This window comes from Equus quagga, chromosome 2 (assembly GCF_021613505.1).
Source record: "Equus quagga isolate Etosha38 chromosome 2, UCLA_HA_Equagga_1.0, whole genome shotgun sequence".
NCBI lineage: Eukaryota > Metazoa > Chordata > Mammalia > Perissodactyla > Equidae > Equus > Equus quagga.
Window position 1 is genome coordinate 88,897,420 of NC_060268.1, and position 18,415 is coordinate 88,915,834.

Below are 18,415 nucleotides of genomic sequence, written 5' to 3' on the forward strand. Positions count from 1 at the left end.
AAGTCTGCCGTGTGACGAGAGCTCTGCCGGGCCATCCCCACCACGCCAGCCACCTGAGCCTAGGCGCCAGGCACATGAGGAAAGAATGTGCCCTGGGACCCGCCAGCCACGGCAGACGGACCCCTGCCAGCAGTCAGAAAGGGGGCCCGAGCACAGGACCCCAGTGACTCCAAAGTCACAGATCACTCAGTCTAAAAGTCCAAGACAAACCCTGATTGAGCACCTGCTGTATACTAGGCTGGGCTGGGGGCTAAAAAAACAAAAGTCAAGACGGCAAGGCCTGGGTCAGCCCGGTGGCGCAGTGGTTAAGTTCGCACATTTCACTTCTCGGTGGCCCGGGGTTCGCCGGTTCGAATCCCAGGTGTGGACATGGCACCACTTGGCGAAAGCCATGCTGTGGTAGGCGTCCCACATATAGGGTGAAGGAAGATGGGCACGGATGTTAGCTCAGGGCCAGTCTTCCTCAGCAAAAAGAGGAGGATTGGCAGTAGTTAGCTCAGGGCCAACCTTCCTCAAAAAAAAAAAAAAAAAGATGGCAAGGCCTTATCTCTTGGGCTGGACAACGCACACGTATAAAACAAAAGCTAACGTGTGTGCAGGATGGGTGAGAGGGCCAGGAGAGGGGGAGGCGGCAGGTGCATTGGAGCTGTTTCTCTCAGGGGATTCTGCCACGACTGTGACAAAGCAGACCTGAGGAAAGGTCAAGTTCCTCAATGGCAGTGGTTAGGAAGAGGGCCCCTGAAGACAGCTCGGCCATGACTGTGTGACCTTGGGAAAGTTAATTTGCCTCTCTGGGTCTATTTTTCTCAACCATAAAGTGATGATAAAAACAATTGCTACTTTATAGGGCTGTTGCCAGAATTAAATGAGACGGTAACCGATAAGCATTCAGAACAGCCTGGGCCCAGCCTGCTTCCTGGGTCAGCTGTTTTATTATTGTTGCCGTTGTTACCGCTGTCACTGAATAAAGAACGCGGCAGACATTCCTGATCCTCGTCCATCCCTACCCTCCACTTTGAATGAGGGGATTTTCACTGTCTACTCTATTCATTTTTTAGTTGTTTGGTTTTTTTTAACGAGTATGTAGTCTTTTTATAATCAGGAAAAACACTAAAGGTTTTCGGCAAGCCTGCTCGAGCTGGCTTACCCCTAGGACTGTGCTAATAAAGGACCTCAGTGCTATTAAACACCACATCCACATGGGGCTGCAGGCTGCAACCACCGCTCCCAGGCGGGGTTTCTGAGCTGTGATGCTGGGGCTCGAAGCCCTGCCCTGCCCGTGTCTGGGGACACAGCACCCCAGGGAGCCCATGGGGTGCAGGGGTGACCATCCAAGTTTCAAGTGGAAAACAAACTCAGCACCCTTATGGAGCAGACAAATCTAAGTGAAAACTCAAAGTAAAACTGGTGTGACCACTCTAACTGACTCGGAGAAACAGATCATTCCAGATACAAGGGAACTATCAGACAAGGGGCCCTCTCCCCAGATGTTTCTGCCTTTCAATAGCCCTTTCTTTAAAAAAAATCTCCCGAAACTATACATATATTTCCTCAAGAAGCTGCATGTACCTTGTTTTTAATTTAAAATGCAATGGATTTGGACTGTTTCTATTTCTCACTCTGTGTATTTATTTTGATTTCATCTGCCAGCTGTTTCTTGTGCAAGCTTTCACAGCTGCGGTCAAGTCAGGAGACTCGCTAACGCGGGCCTTCTGCTCTCATGTGGTTAGTCTGCCGGACGCCCCGTTGCCCCAGCCTGGCCCTTAGCCTCACCTCAACGCTCATCCCTCCTGCAGGGGAAGGGGCTGGTCGCGGGGCCGGTTCTAGGACACAGCGAGGCTCAGGGAAGGCGGAGGTGTCTGCTTCACACGCTGCTTGGAACTAAACGGGCCTCCTCTTCAGGCCGTACCGAAATGTCCCTGCACCAGTCAGCTCCCCAGGAAGGGCAGCCGGTAGGCCAGCCGCCCTTGAGCTCAGCCCCACGGGGCAGAACCCCAACCCCTCCACGCCCGGACAGAGCATGCCGTGGGACAACCTGCTTCCCACCTGCTGTTCTGAGGTCAGGATCAACAGTGCCACCCTCCTGAAGATCAGTGTCCCACGCGGGCAGTGAGTCCTAAGCCTGCCCTCCAAGTGGCCCCCTGTCCACCTGCAACCAAAGCCTAGGAGGAGAGGAAGGTCCCAGCAGACCTAGAGGGGGCAGGCGAATGTTTCGGTGCCTTCTCCATACATTCCTGCCTCTTTACTCAATGCACCCAAATGGTAATTAAGCACAGTGGAGGAAGGGCAGCCTTAGCTTCCATGATTGACAGGCAAGTCCCAGGCTGCCTGCAGCCCCTGGCGGTCAGGGAGGCAGAGCGACCACTACAAGTTCATAGATGCTATTGAGATCGATGCCAACTCCACCAGCATGGACGAGCCGCCCCTGGAGGAAAGGTTCGGGCGGTCACTGCGCTGGGCTTACTGGGGCTACTGGCTCTGCCTCCCCAGAGAAGGCACAGAACAGGAGGTAAGGGGTCAGGCCTGTGAAACCCTGCTGGAAGATGAAGCAACATCTGTTGCAAAGAATCCACAAGGAATTCTGGGTGAGAAGGGAGCCACAGCAAACACACGTCTGCCGTGGACCTATAGTGTGCGGGGCACTGAATATCTAAGGTTCAGTCCTCGCGACCAAGCCGACAGGTGATGACCGTGGGTTTTCCCCAGGATGGGCTAGGTCATGCTGCAGAAACAAACACGCCCAACCTCAGTGGCTTCAGAGGACGGAGATTTACTGCTCATACATTGCTTGCCCATACTACATACATCGTGATTCGGTTGGTGGTCGTGTATGTGGGGGGGGGGGGGGGGGGCGGAGCAGGAGGGCAAAGTGCTCTTCTCATCACTGTCACTCCCCAGGACCCAGGTGACAGAGCAGCTACCGTGTCAGCAGTCACCATGCCAAAGGGGAGAGAGCACCCTCTGGAAAGACACACACCACTTCTGCTCCTGTCTCAATGGCAAAACCAGTCACCTGACTTCACTGCCCCCCCCCACCCCGAGAGCCACAAGTGCCATCCAACCACACGCCCTACCATCGCTGTAATTTGCAGATAAGAAAACAGCAGCTCAGAGAAAAATGGTAACGATGACAACACTACTCAGAAATTACAGTTAGGGAGTACTTACCACGTACTGGGCAGTGTTCTGAGTGCTTTCTGTGCTAACTTGTCTAACCCCCACCACAGCCTCAGGTACGATTACCATCTCCATGTTATAGGTCGTGGGCGGGGAAGGAGACATGGGCAGCTAGCTCCCACCTCCACATCGTGCAAGCCAACTTCCAAGGGTGGGGAAGGGACAGCATCTGGAGCCAGGTGCGCCTCGCTCTTTCCTGTACACCAAAGGAAGAGAAGAGGACGGCCTGGGGGGCCTCGGCTTCCAGCCACCAGACACTCCTCTCCTCTTCCCCCGGAGCCCCCTTCCTCAACCAGCTTCTCTGTACCTGGGGCAGTGTCCTCTTGAGGAGCATTAAGGCCCCATGCCCCAAGACAGCCAATGTAGGAAATGAGTTAACGTCCCTCCTGTGCATCAGGAATGGCCCTAGTGTTCTGAGGAGCCCCGGCTGAGCAAGGCCACCTTGGGGAGGATTTAAGAGTTTCCCAGCCTTGGCCAGATGCTCAAAGACAATGCAGGGACTCTGTCAGCTCCTCACTGACATGGTTTTTTAAGAGAAGCCACCGTGCCAAGGAGAGGCACATTCTGCCACTGGAGGGGCTGTCTGGGCCACACGTCCAGCCCGTAACAGCCACAGCTGTGGATGGTCAGCACCCCCTTTTCTGCCCGGGGATCCTGTCTTCCGAGAGCATGAGCTCCACCACCCAAGCGAGACATGCCAAAGATACCCCCAGGAGCCAAGATACAAAAGACATAAATCCCCTGGAGTCACAGCCCTAATACAAGCATTTTCACAGGGTCAGGGAGTAGGGACACTGCTCCAAGGGGCCAAAAACTGGATCTTGGGGGTGGAAAAACCTTATTCTTTTTTATGTATAAAGCAGATATACATAGAGGACACAGACAGACATACAGCATATCTGGTATTAAAATTTATCTGGGGGCGGTGAGCACAATTAAGAGAAAAGGTCTAAAATGGTTTTCTGGGGGAGGTGACAAGTTTGAGAAACACTGCAAATGGAGTAACTCTTTACACTTTGGCTTAATATTTTCAGCTTTTATCCAAAAACAAACATCTTACATTGTTGCAATTGTAGAATACTATTTTACACTGTTTTTTACCTATTCACGTAGTTTCCAGACTCCTACCCTTCATTTGCCATGGAAGGAAGGCTGATGAAGGGCCTCCTGCGTGCAGACACTGGGACAGGCCGTCTGTCTTCTGGCTCCCTCGTGAAACGGCCCCATCCCTCTGGCTGCCAAATGCAATCTTTGGTGTCTGTGAAATCTCTATCAGCCATGGCTTACTAATTCACTCATCCATAGGTTTCTGAATTTCTATCCAACGAACAAGTAACTTCTTTGCTTATGGTGAATTACTTTTGAATTCTCTTGAGATAAATTCTTTGGAGAAGAATTACAGATGTTTAATGCCATATTGTCCTAAAAATTATGTTTGCCATGCTTACAACACGCCCGTGACAAAAACGTTTTTTTCAGCTAAGGCAGGAGGGGCCCAGACACCTCCAAACTCATCAGGGCAGGGCACAGAGGAGCTGCTGCTCACCTCTTCCTCCCGATCCCCCTGGGGCACAGTCCCCTCCCCTGGGCTCGGTGGCCGCCTGCACTGTCTCTGCCCCCGAGCTGGGAGTCGTCTGTACGACCAGCTGTTGCTCCAGACAGGAGCAGGGCCAGTGAAACGGACACCACTGCTGTAATCACAGAGGGGACAAAGAACTCGGAGCTCAGGTTCCCCCATCTGTTGAAATAACTTGTTTCCTTTCACTTATCCAGAGCGAGACAGAGAGACAAAGAAGGCAGAGCACAGCCCCTCCACAGCAAACACTGCATCCTGTCCTGGGTCCTCCCTCTTCAGCGGGATGGGCCTGGCCTTGGCAAACAGAGGGGGCTGGGGACCTGGAGGGAGGCTGACTCTCTTCCTGTCTGGTCCTGAAAGATTCACAGAGGCCCAGAGATGGAGCCATTAAAAGCACTCTGGCCTAGAGATCACTTCCAGGGAGCCACCTGGAGAGAGTCTTGAAGGAAAGGAACATGCAGAATGGATCAGAAAAAAGCCCGGAGTAATGCACCCACCATCTACTGGGAGGGGATTCTTTCCCCCTGTTGTCTAGGAGCTTCGTTCTTCTCCAGGCTGTCAGTGTTGGCGGCGAATCAGAATCAGAATCAGAATCTTCTTCAATTCCAAGAGCCCAAAACACAGCTCTGTCTTTCTCTTCCCAAGGAGGGGGCCAAGAGCAGGGTAGGGTGGCTGCAGAGCAAGTCGCCAGTATCTTTCAAGATGCCACATGCATGTGCCTGCGGCCCTGGTATTTCCACTCCTAGGATTTACCCTCAGCCACACTTGCACAAGTGCGAGATTATCCACTGCCACATCGGCTGCAAGACCAAAAGGCTGGAAACCACCTCGACATTCTCGAATGAGAGGCCCATGTAAACAAACCTCGGTCTGCTCACAGAGCAGAGTACTACGCAGCGGTATAAAAAAAATCTAAGCAACTGGCTTTCTGTGCTAAAAGGAGAAGTGCTGTGTACAGGCTGTTATCTTTTACATACGTTAGAAACCAGACTACCTATTGAGACACACGCACAGATACAAAACACACACACCCCCGCCAGCGCTGGCAGGCTGTGTGAGAAACTGGCTGAGTGCAGCTACTGCTGGGGACGAGAGCAGAGGACACCTGCTTTGAGCCCGCTGAACTCTGTGCCAGATGCAGTGTCATGGTTTAAAAACCTCGCTGCACTTGACCCTTCGTGCCAGGCCACTGACACGCATTCTTCCACTTAACCCTTACGAGGCCTCTTCAAGGGGTCCCTGTCCTGACTGTACAGACGGGCAAACTGAGGCTCAGAGAAAAAGTGTGCACACGGCCTCAGTGTTCAAAGCTGCTTCCCTCCACAGTCGGCGCTCACTCCCCACCCTGCTGCCACTCAGCAGACCCGCATCATCCTTCCCGGGCTTGGGAAAGAGGGAAGCGTGTGAGGACCTGTCTCCCTGCCAGACGGAGGGATGCCCTGAAGAGGGCCGGCTGCCCAACAGGGCGCACGGCTCGAGGGCGCAGACAGGACCTGGGCAATAGGCCCTCTCAGGCGCCTGCCTCCCCCCCAACCCCCACCGCTGGAGAACATCGACATCAGGCTGCCACCCACCCTCCGCCCGCCTCCACGGCACCTCCGCACTGTAGAACCTGAGCCTGGCACTCAAATGCTCAGCGCCTCAGTTTCCACATTTGCAAAATGGGCATGAAAATAATTACACCAACCTCATAGGATTGTGCAGGGACCAAAAGGGGGAAAACAGGTGTAGAGAGCTGGGCTCAGTACCCCACACCCCGTTCCCGACCTACAGGCGCTTCAGGTAGCACAGCTGTTCTCAAAAGGTTTGGTCTCAGGATCTTTTCACAACTTAAAAATGACTGAGGACCCTGTGGGGTTTTCATCTATGTAGTTCTGCCTACTGATACTTACCGTATTTGAAATTACAACTCAGAAAAAATTAAAAACAGTAATAACTACCCATTATATGTTAACATAAGCAACAGATGTTTTTCATAAATCTATTTTTTAAAAACTTTACTGAGAAGAGTACTAGATTCTCCTATCAGCTTGTGCATTTATTTGTTTGTGGTGAAATGCTATTTTGATTGAAGAATATGAAGAAAATCCAGCCTCACATGGATAGGTGGTAGAAGGGAGGAGATTTTAAGGGCCTTTTGAGATAACTGTGGCCATTGTTCCTTGAATCGCCGAGACCTGACAGCAGTTCTTAAAGGTAAGCTGCATGGGGAAGCTCAGCCCCCATCAGTGGACTTCTGGACCCCAGGGCATAGCATCCTGGTCTGCCTGCACTTTGAATGGGTCGCTGACCCAAGCATGACTTGCTTACCATCGCGCAATGGCCACTGGGAAACACTGGTTCACTGGGTTATGCACCCTGAGAGAATGACTGGAAAAGGCAAATTAAAACTTTGGTAATACCACGAAAACCGTTCTGACCTTGTGGACTCCGAACCTCAGGGACCCTCTCAGGCCACACTTCGAGAACACTCGGTTAGCAGAACACTTCCTTACCCTCCACATTAACATGTTTTTTTAAGAACTCAGAGCAAAAGGCACTTCTATGGGAAGCGTGGGGCGGGTGAAAGAGGAAACACGCACACCCCAGGGGTCTCATCCCCTCCCCAGCTTATGGGGACGTGGGGCCCAGGAGGCAGCACCCACCTCCGTGTTGGCTGGCCTCCCCCCACCCCGGGAGCCTCCCTCTAATCACCAGGCCTGCTCTGCTCCTCCCTGCACTAGCAGACGCTCTCTTCTCACCACAGGACCCCCTGGCGCTCTCCTAAATGACAGTCCTTGCTGGTTTGTAGGGCAGGGCCTCAGACAGCGAACCACAGGGCCATGCGTGGCGTGGCCTGCTGCACTCTGCAGCTGATAATTCCTGGTCTCTTGAAATTACATCTGGATGTGTATTTATAGCCAAATACACGGGTGCCCAAGAATTGCAACTCACTCACATATACATTTTTAGCGTATCATTTGGCCACCGAGTCCCATTAAATCTTCCTCTGGCTCCCTTGTGTGGCTAGTCCGAGGCTGGAGATGAGATGAGGCCTTCCCCACTGCAGGCTGGGCTGTAGCGGGCGCGTCCCCAGGGTCTCCCCCTCCCAGTAATCAGTGCCAAAGGCTTCGCTTTTGACCACCAACATCTTGGGCTCAAAACCTTCCATGAGGCTTTGACATCCAAGCCTTGTTCGGTGTTGCCCTCCTCCGGCTTCATCATTTACCGCAGCCTCTCCCTCCCACCACTCACTCAGGCACCGGCTGGCCTTTCCAGCCCTCCCCTCCTCCCCTCCTGCCTTCTCAAGGCCACTCCCTCCTTCCACAATCCCTCTCATTTCATGGTCACACTCACCTCTGGACTTGACATCTGTCTGGTGCGTAGAGGGCCTTGTACACAGTAGATGCTCAAAAAATTAACAGTGACAAGTAATTTCCGAGCAGCTGCCATGTGCTGGGCCCAGGGATGCAGCAGTGAGTAAATAAAACATTTTTGTCTTGTCTCCTGCAATGAACATTCCAATACCCAGTGTTGAGTCTTGGCTGCAGTGTTGTGACATCCCTTTGTTATCCAGCATTATTTATTCCTTCGGGTCATTGGATATTGTGTCTTTATTTTTATTTCCAATTCCTCGAGGACAGTATTCTGTGTCATCTTTGCTGCCTAGAATATATTAGGTGCTCAACAAATGTTGCTGAAAGGGAAATGGATTAACCACAATATCCACTGGAATAAGAATCTAAAAGATCCAGACATCTGTTAAACCCACATTCACGGTCCCGAGTGTCTGCTGTATTAACTTGCAGTATGACTGATATGTTTCATATTTAAGTATTTTAAATGCTAGATGGCAAAGAGCAGCCCTCAAGCCTGTGCTCGACGGGGTTCCATAAATCACAGGAATCAGGCTGCAGATGCCGACCTCGAGCAGTTCAATGGGGTGGTCAGGCACTAAGACCTTGGTTTCAAATCCCAGCACTGCTGTTTCCAACTGTGTGACCGGCCCAGGACACTTCCATTCTCTGAGCGTCACTTTTCTCATCTAGAAAATGGGGGTGACAATAACCATCTCTACATTCAAGTGCTATCCTGAGAATTAAACGACAGAACCCATGTAAAGAGCCTAGCACAGTAGGACACACACAATTCACTCAATTCACGAGAGCTGCTCTTACTAATATTGCTGTTGCTGCAGCATGAACCCTGTGGGAGGAAAATTCAAACACGGTCCCCTGATCTCCACCCCTGGTCTTAGTCCTGTGACCATGTCACCTACAAGGCAAAGGAATCTGCCTATGTCGTTAATGATGTCACTAACTAAGCAAGTGACCTTAAAATAGGGAGATTACCTGGGTGGGCCTGACCTAATCACAGGAGCCCTTTAAAGCAGAGTTTTCTCCTGCTAACCAGAGAAGTGGATGCAGAGATCTGGAGCAGGACGGCCCACTGCTGGCGAGGAGATGGAGGGGGCCACATGGCGCGGAAGTCGGCTGCCTCTAGGATCTGAGATGAGCATCCAGCTGACAGCGAGTGAGGAAACAGGAATCTCAGTCCCACAACCACAGGAACTCGATTCTGCCAGCAACCTGAATGAGCCTGGAAGCTGATTCTCCCCCAGAGCCTGGGAGAAAGGTCCGGTCCAGCTGATCCCTTGACCTTGGACTTCAGACCCCAAGCAGAGAACCCAGTCGAGCCAGCCCAGGCTTCTGACCTACAGGAAGGTAAGCTAAGAAACAGGCCTTGTTGGAGCCACTAAGCTGTTGATGATTTCTTATGCAGCAACAGAACTGAGGACAAGCCCTGCATGGCCTCCAGCCATTAGGCATATATACAGCCAAAGCATATCGGGTGCCTGGCCAGGGGCTCAGGGAAAACTTGCACTCCCTGCATTCTGAAATTGCTGCATGTGCAACGTTTGAGCACAGGGCTGTCTTCCTTATCTCCATCCTTAGCACTTAGCGGTGCATGTAGCATACAGAGGTTCTCAACAATTTCATTCAACAAAATTCCAGCTCCTGGGCAGTCAGGAACAGAATGGGTTACTGCTCTGTAGGTCAGCTTCACAGTCGCATAACCAGCCAGTGTAAGGTGTTCGGCGGGGGGGGGGGGGGGGGGCAATTATCTGGGCAAAACCCAGCAAAGGCTTCCTTTTTGCCTAGAGGAAAACTCCAGGCACTGGGAGTGGTTCAGAGGAAGCCACCCAACAGCCAGGGTAGGTGTGTGTCCACGTGCAAATGTGTCTTTACACACCCACTGACCTTGGGCTGGACGGCCTCCCAGGGCTTTGCTGGCCAGCCAAACCCTAACATTTTGCTTGTAATTGGACCTTCCAGTAAAAAGTCCTAGTTGGAGCGGTAAAAATAGCAGCTGCGACTTCCTGCAGCAGATACGCCGGTCGTTCCGGTGCTGGGAAGAAACCTGGCAACAAACCCACGCCAGCTCCGCTGGACGCCTGCGAGCCGGCGCAGGCGGCAGTGGGGCGGGACCCCCAAGGGCAGCCCACTCACGGCCCTGCCCCCAGCAGACCATCCTGGGACCAGCTCCAGAGTGAGATGCTCCCCTTCTCGGGTCATGAAAAGCCTCACCCCTAGAACCAGGGGAGAGCTGAGAAGTGCCTGAAGCCAGGCTCCGCCCCTCCCTCCTCCTGCTCCCTCTCTCCTCCTGCTCTGCCAACCTCCGCCCCTTTCTCCTCCTCCAAAGTGGGAACCTCCCTACCACAGCCCCGTGGGGGTCCCACTGTCCCTTGCTCATGTGCTCTCCATCACCCTCCCCATGTCTATCCACCTTCCTGTCCACGGTCGAGAGCTCCCCTGCAGCTGTCCCAACAGGTCGGGGATAACTGTGGCCTCCACCACGGCTTCGTCTGAGGCATCCCCAGGGCAGCAGGGGAATGGCAGCCAGGCCTGGGTGCTGCCCCCAAGGCTGGGGCGAGCTGTGTTAGACAGAACCCACTTGGGCACTGAGAGAAGAGCCTGGCTAAAACGTCCCCAGGCCCCTCACTCCAGCAGTAACAAATTCCTCCAGGGGCCCAGGCCATGGGGCCACCAGTCCGCTGGCTCCCCATCAAGGGGCCTGATGCCGCCCAGAGAGCACATGGGCCTGATTTCCCTGGCTGCAGATCCCACCTTCCCTTCTCTATCGGTCTCCACAGCTTCCCCTCCTTTTGTCTCCAAATCAAGTACAAGGGCCCTTTCATAAATCTTTTGCTTAAAAGCCTCCTGTTAGAGGAAAACAGACAAGGACCCCCAAAGTAATACACATGGAAATTCATCAAGTTCTAGGAGCCCCAGCCTGCAGCCTCCACCAACAGGTAAACAGGTGGCTTATGAGGTCTGTGGTGGCCAATGCTGCTTTCTGAGCCTTTTTGTGGACCAGCTAGACGACTTTCTCTACCCTCCCGGCTCACTGCTTTACACCTGCAGGACAGACGAGAAGGAGCTCATGGCCGTGGCTGGCCCTCTGGCTTCTCACTCAAGCTATGCGAGGCCCTTTCCAACTCAGTGACGCCAGGCGGACGTCCCACCTAGAGACACCGTAGCCCTCCCCTGGACACACTCGCTGTTTAAAGACCCCCGGATTCACTCAAAGGTTCCAAGCTTCAGATATCCGGCCTTCACTAGTCAACCCCGTGATGTGTGCGGAGCTTTTCAGCATAAAATGAACTTTCAGGAATGTCTGCCCATTTGCAGTGCACAGCAGCCTGGCAGGGGGCAGGGCAGGGATTAAAAGGGCCTCATTTCACAGATGAGTTCGCAGGGCACAGGCTCGCTGAGTCCCCAGGCAAGGTCAGGAGACCAGGAGAGGCAGAGCCAGCACTCGCTAAACCTTGATCTTCTGGAAAAACAAAAATGGGTTAAAATAAAAAGAGGAACCCTGAAGAAACTGGATCACTTTTTTTAAAAGAAGAAAGGAATAATTTAATGAGATCATTTTCCCCCATCACATTAGCTGAAAACATGCATCCTATCCAGTGTGGATGAGGATGAGGAAATGGGCTCCCGGATACTGTCCGTGGGAGAGTGAACTGGCTGTCTTGGCGAAAGGCATTTGGCTTTGACAATGAAATTTTAAAGATGAGAAAGATGCACGATCAAGGATGTACAAGACTTCCTGGGTTGTATGGGGGAAAAAAGAAAAATCAGACAAAACCCAAACATCTCTCGTTAGGAGACAGGGAGATGAAAGGTGGGGGGCTGGCCACGCTGTGGAATATTCTGCAGTTGTGAACAGGGAGAGGACTCCACCACACCCTTAGTGATAGAAGTTGTGGAGTGTCCAGTACGATCCAAGCCACATAAAAACAAAATCTGTATATACAAAGAGGGACTAGAAGGACGTGCATCAAACCACTGACAGATACCAAGGAGGGCGACTATCACACCATGCTCCTTTCTTCTCATAGTCTTTGTTTACAAAGGGAATCTACTAATGTATTATTGAAATAAAGAAACAATAAAACAACTTAAAAGGAACGTGTTTTCCTTAGCCTCCCTCTGAATCAGAAGATTACGGAATGCAAGGTGGCACCTATCTCTGGGTCTCATCTCGTCGTTGCCTCCCCAGCCCAGGATGTTCTCAGCCTGTGCACGTGCTTGATCTCCACCTGGCACGCCCCTCCTTGGATCTTCCCATGGCTGCCTCTTGCAAGTCTGGGCTCAAATGTCAGCAGCCCAGAGAGGCCTCTTTGAGGCCCCTGGTCTAAGTGGATCCCCAACAGTGACTCTCTTCCTCACGCCTCCCATCCGCCTCCCGCAGCCCTAATGGCAGCTGTATTTATTCTGTCTATCTGTTGTCTGCCTCCTTCAGTTAAATGGGGGCTGCAGGATGCTGGGGACCTTGCCTTGTTCTCTGCGGCATCCCAGAGCCTGGCAGAGAACAGACGGCAAACGTATTCCTCAGACACATTTGGAATGGGGACACTAATAATAGTCCGCTTCCTCACCTCTCCAACGGGGAACTGAGGCAGACTCCCGACATGCCACTCACACCCTAGGCTGTGTCCTAACCACCTGACCACCTGTCTGCCTCACACACCAGAGGCAGACCTTCCAAGGAAGGACCCTCTTTGAACATGACTTTCTTTTCCTAGTTTCTAGTCCAGGGTGAGCCACTCAGAAGGTGCGAAATAAATGTTCGCTGCATGAATGGAGCTGTCCATCTTTCTCCCTCAGATTTCCAAAGTTGTGAACAAAGGCATTCACAGGCTAAGGGACTAACAGCCCAGGGTCTTAAAGCCCTGCCAGGACGTAGCACAACCTGAACTCTGGATGCTGGATGCGACTGCCACGGCTTGGAGCTCCTCGGCCTCCGGGTGCTCACTCCTGCTCAGGCAAATCAGGCCTGGCCACCTGCAAACCTGGCAGGCAGCTCGTCCTGGGGTTTGAATGAGCAAAGTCTCTCTTATCTTAATTAGGAAATTAATTCCATTCAGCCTCGACTGACCTGTGGTCAGCCTCTCCTCAGGGGCTGGATGGGAGCAGGTAGAAAATAAGAAGGCGTTCTGTTTCCATCCCATCCCTGCATCCTACTCTGAGGACTGGCTGAGAGTCGAAGGTGTCTTCTGGGCAGCCAGAGCGGGTGGGGAGGGACGCCCACGGTGAGCGCGGTGCTCCCTCCAGGCAGGAGACGCAGCTCTCCCAGGGCCCTGCTCAGTGCCCGCCTCCACGCGGAGGAGCCATCCAGCTGGTCTTGCAGGAGCCTCGCCTCGTGGTAAAGCCTGGTGTGCAAGAGGCAGGGAGCCCTGCACCCTCCCCGGGCCCCTGGGCTCTCTCACCATCCCTCTTGCTCCTGGGAGCTCTTTATCCATCTCTCTTCTCAAAGGTGGTCAGGCAGCTGAGCCCAGGGGACACCCTACAGGCTAGGTCCCACCCATCTGTTCCAAGTGGGGCAGGGTCACCCTAAGGGCTCCCACACCTGCTGCCCAGCTCCCAGCCCAGGACCAGCCAGAGCAACCTTGGGAATGGAGTCCCCCACGTGCCGCCTTCCTCTGGCTGCAGTCTGGTTCTTCCTTGACCCAGTCCTCCAGCTTCACGAGCCCCTTCTCCGCAGGCACAGAAGGGTCCGCGAGCCCTTCACACCTGGATCACAAGCTCCAAGGCAGTGGGCAGAAGCCAGAAACCGAGCGAGGCAAACTCTGTCCCTCTGCAGTTTCTTGGAAAAGTCTGACTCAGCTGCCATTCACCCAGGAAAGAAGGGAAACCAGAACTTACTTACCCCATGCCTCTCATTCTACAGGTGGAAAAATTAGCACCCAAAGAGGGAAAGTGACTTGTCCAAAATCCCACGGCACACATTAGAAGCAAAGTTGGAACTAGCACTCTAGACTCCTGACTTCTAATTCGGCCCCTCTGCACTCTACTGGCTGTCTCTCAAACTCTTTCTGCCCACAAGGGCGAAGCAAATAACTCAAGCCTTATACAACTACTTAAGAGAGGCTGCGAGAATCTTTGAGATTTTACAGCAAACATTGAACAGAAGCATTGTACAGAAGAGCGTGCACCCATTGTACAGAAGAGGAAATCGACGTTCACAAAGGTAAGGGGACCTACACGAAGTCACACAGCTAGGCAGGGGCAGAGCAGCACTCCCAGACCCCTATTTAAGTGCTCTTTCTGCCAACAGTTTCCCCACCTGTGGGATGGGGAAGAGAGTTGACTTCAGGCCTCAGTTCCACTGAAACAAGGTGTAGGCCAGAGAGCCTTGACCAGACTCTGTACTCAAGCCAGAGGCCAGGAGACCACTGAGAAGAGAATGGTTGTGAAGATTTTCATGTATTTGCAGGAAATACAGTAAAATTTCCCAATTGAACTGGATTTCTGAGACCACAGAGCTGGCACTTTTAACAACAGGCCAATGAGCGTGTCACACGTGCCTGCCCTTTTTCATCCAGGAGGGCACTGACAGAGCTCGGAAGGCAAGCCTCAGCACTAGGAAAGAATAGGGTCTACTGGCGCCAGAGGGAGGGGACCGGGTGGGTGGAGGTGGTGGGAACCCCAGGACAGGAGTGATCACAGACACAGGCAGCATCTGAACCGAAGTCTGTGTCCTGAATCCATGCTCTTCCCCCTGACCTTGTGCTGAAAAGAGTTACAGGGAGCCCCTCCTGTCCCTGAGCCCTCTTTATGTCCCCTTATCCCTGCAGCACCGTCTCCCCACTCCTAACCGGGACCTGGAGTCAGTCTGGCAAGGGGAGTCCCCGAGGGTGACAGATATCGGCTTTAGATCCCTTTAGACTGGGATGGTGGCGGTGCTGCTCAGGGGCCAGGTGGTCAGGAACCTGCTGTGGAGGCTGGGCTGACTTCCGTCACCTGGGGACAGACCCGGATTCCTAAGGGAAAGTCCTGCTGGGATGCTGTGAGTAAAAGCTGTGGATTCGGCCCTTCTCCCGACGCCCATCGCCGCCCCCGCCCCCAGCTGTCCCAACTAAGTGTTTTCTGGCTCGGAAAAACGCTTCAACAGCCCCGGCTGCCTAAGGCAATTCAATTATGAAATTTACCACATTAGATGAAAACCAGCATCTCCATCAGCCAATTCATTTGCGTCTGGCCACTCTGTTTTCTCCTGCCAGCTCTGCCCGCCCCCTGCCTGGCCAGGCCACACCCACACCCTCAGGCTGGTCCAGAGGGACTAACTGCTGAGGCGAGGGGCTGGTCTTTGGCGCTGGTGGGGTGGGTTCCCCCAGGACCCAGGAGCAGAGAGGCTGCATCCACGAGCCATCTATCTTCCTGGGGACTCCTGGGGTTGCTGACTCCACAGGCCAGACCACCAGAGTCCCAGGTGAATCGCCCCTTCTGCATTCTCCCTACCTCAACCTGCACCTGCCTTGAGGCTGGCAATGAAAATGGGCTCTGGGAGGAGTGGGAGTGGGTGGTGGGAGAAGGCAGCCGCCCAGGGCCTAGAACCCTCTCCCGCCGTGTGCCCTCCTGTGTCCCTTCAGCTCCCCTGGCTGCCTTTATCACCGGGTTACTGTGCACATCTCGGTGTGTCAGGGCTCCTAATCCTTGTGCCAGCGCACCACCCACGCCTAGGAGCTCCCTGAAGGCAGGGTCCCAATCAAGATCCTTCAAACAATGAATCAATTAGCAAATGAATGAACCACCCACTAAACAGCACTCCATCTCGACCTCCCAGGCAATAGATGGGGAGAACCAAGCCTACTTTCGCTGCAGACCTCGCAGTCCCAGGCGTGGGCAATCTTCCTCTTTCCTTCCCACACTGGGTGCCGGCAGGTTTAAGAGGCTGTTAAGGGGCATCAGGCTGCAGAAGCCATCTCCGATGTGGAGTGCACAGCTCGCCCACAGCTCCTCTCTCTGCACCACAAACATAAATCCCGCTGCAGCCTGAGCCCCAGGACAGAGGTTTCTACCATTTCCCTCTACCTTGCTTTTAACACCTCCCTGGAGTCACTTCCTGACAAACGGAATGACTCAAGATGGAGATAGCTGCCAGGCCTGGAAGAAGACTGACTCCATCAACCTCCACAGGCACAGCTTGGTGACCTAAGGACCCCCTGTCTTCGAAGGACACCAAATCTGTCCCCGGTGGGCTGGACCTTGTCTCCCACTTCTCCCCAGCCCCTAAGATCAAGCCTTACCAACAACCCCTAGGAATCCTAACAGCACACCTGGGCCCACTGAGCATCAGTCCTACCTATGAATGGGGAGACTGAGGCCAGGGTTCCAAAGGGCCTGGACCCCAAGTCATACGCACCAAAGTCTGGTCCACGATAAGAACATGGGGCTCCTGCCTCGTCTCCCAGTGCCACTGGCAGCTTCCCTCCATCGGTCACACCAGCAGAGTGAAAGCAAAAGGACAGGACACACCTGGTGTTCTCCGCCCTGACTCACCAGGGAGGGCCAAAGCTCAGGGAACCTTCCCGGGCTCAAAGCAACCCAGCAGGACCCAAGAACGTCCAGATGGAACCCGCCGGGGCCTGGCTCTGCCCCCGCCCCAATTCCTTTGATCAGATCTCTAAACAGATTTGTCTTTGCTCAAAGATAGTGGAAACGAACTTTGGGGGCTTTGAAGCAGCAGCACAAAAAAGTGTCCGGTGGCCCTGGAGACACAGTGTCCTAAGAGAAAAGCTTCTCAAGCAACTCTGCGGCGGGGAAAAGAGGAGTGGGGGCGTGCCCAAGTGCGGGGGGGTCCTAGAGCCAGGGCAAGACGGGGGAGGGGGACAGCAGGGCTGGAGGAGGCTTGCTCTGAACTTGCCAGGGTGGCTGCGACCACGGTGGACAGGTGAGTGGGCTTACAGCGTGTGATCATTGCTCTCCTGCTCCACAGCTCTCTAAACAGAGACAAGGGGCCCCGTCAGGAGGGACACGAACGCCCCGGGGGCTCCCGCCACGGCTCGCGCGGGCGACATTTCGTTGGTTTCACCCCTCGTCCCTCGCTCGACACGAGGCAGGCAGCCACCCAGCCCTCGGCGTCCAGCGCGCGGGGACGTGGCCCGGCCGGGGCGCAGAGCCCGGCGCTCGCATCCTCAAAGGCAAGCAGCCTCCTCTTTCCAGGATCGATAGTAATTTTTTAAAAACAGAGTCTGCGGACTCAATGAATCAACCACTCCCAGGGGAAAGAGTTGCAGCTCCCGCTCGCAACATCCATTTGCAAAACAATTCATTCCCTGGCCCAGAGCTCGGCGCAAATACCCTCGCCGGCTCTCCCGGCACGCGCGAGGCGGGAGGGGCCGGGCTTGGGGAGCGGGCGGCTGACTACGGTCCCCTCCCCACCATTGTCCCCGACTCCAGGCCCCCTGGACCCCGCGGGGACTGAGGCGGCTCCGGGCACCGAGCGCCCTGCGCTCCTCCCGCACGCGGCCCGCGGAGGCTCCCTCTGCCGGGGGCTCCCACGGCGGGGCGAGCGCACCCAGCGCCCCGGTCCCTGCCCGGGATCGTCGTGGGGGGCGGGGGAGGTGGTGACAAGTGCCAGTGGCCCCACGCGGCCAGAGCGGCCGGAGGTCGCGCCCCCAGCCCAGCCCAGCCCGGGTACTCACCGCTCCGGCCGCCGCCGCCGCGCTGCCCTCCCCCGGCTCCCCGCAGCCCGAGCGCGCCGCCGCCGCGGTACAGCCAGGCGCCGCCACCAAACTAGTTTCTCCGGCCTTCCCGCCCCGCCTCCCGACCAGAAGCCAATCAGAGACGGCGCTTCTGTGACGGACAGGCGGCGGAACCTGTAGCTCCGTCCGCGGGAGGAGAAAGGGGTGGGTGCCCGGGCCGCGCCCGGCCCGCGAGGGGGCGGGGCCGGGAGAGGAAAAGGACTTCGACCAGATTCTTAAAGAGATAGCCGCCTGCCGGCCCCCGCGGCCCGAAGTTTGGGAACAAAACCGGACAGTGTTCTGGAGCTTTCCCAAGGAGGGACGTTTGTACATTGCAAATGCTTCTCTGTACTCGGTCTGCGCAGCCACACTTTTGGTTGTGAAAATGTTAAGGAAACCCCTTCTTTTTACTCTGGGTTTGTTTCAATGTTTGGGATTTTCTGCAGCCACAAAACCCCCTCTGCACTTGCAATGTGTATTTTTCAGGATACTTCAGCTCTCCTAACCATGTCATTTCTCACTGAGTTCCTATTGTAAGTCAACCTTCAGATGTTCATGCATTCATACATCCATTCATGAATTCATTGCACAAACGGTACTGGACGCCTGTGGATGGGGGAGTCTCAGAAGGGGGATGCTCTGTAATTTCT

The 18,415-nt window shown here is 54.3% G+C and overlaps 1 protein-coding gene across 4 annotated transcripts in view; it reads right to left on the reverse strand.

Annotated features, from left to right (window-relative positions):
• The window catches only part of KLHL25 (kelch like family member 25), a 33,980-nt gene extending 16,194 nt beyond the window's left edge, over window positions 1–17,786 (reverse strand). The window contains exon 1 of one of the 4 annotated variants that reach the window (XM_046654385.1): window positions 17,727–17,786. The gene's annotated coding sequence lies outside the window, so the exon portion shown is untranslated. Of the gene's footprint in view, window positions 1–5,250; window positions 5,275–8,089; window positions 8,376–17,726 lie in introns of those variants that run through there. The other 3 variants (XM_046654386.1, XM_046654384.1, XM_046654387.1) reach the window with 3 other exon arrangements.
• Between the last annotated feature and the right edge of the window lie 629 nt (window positions 17,787–18,415).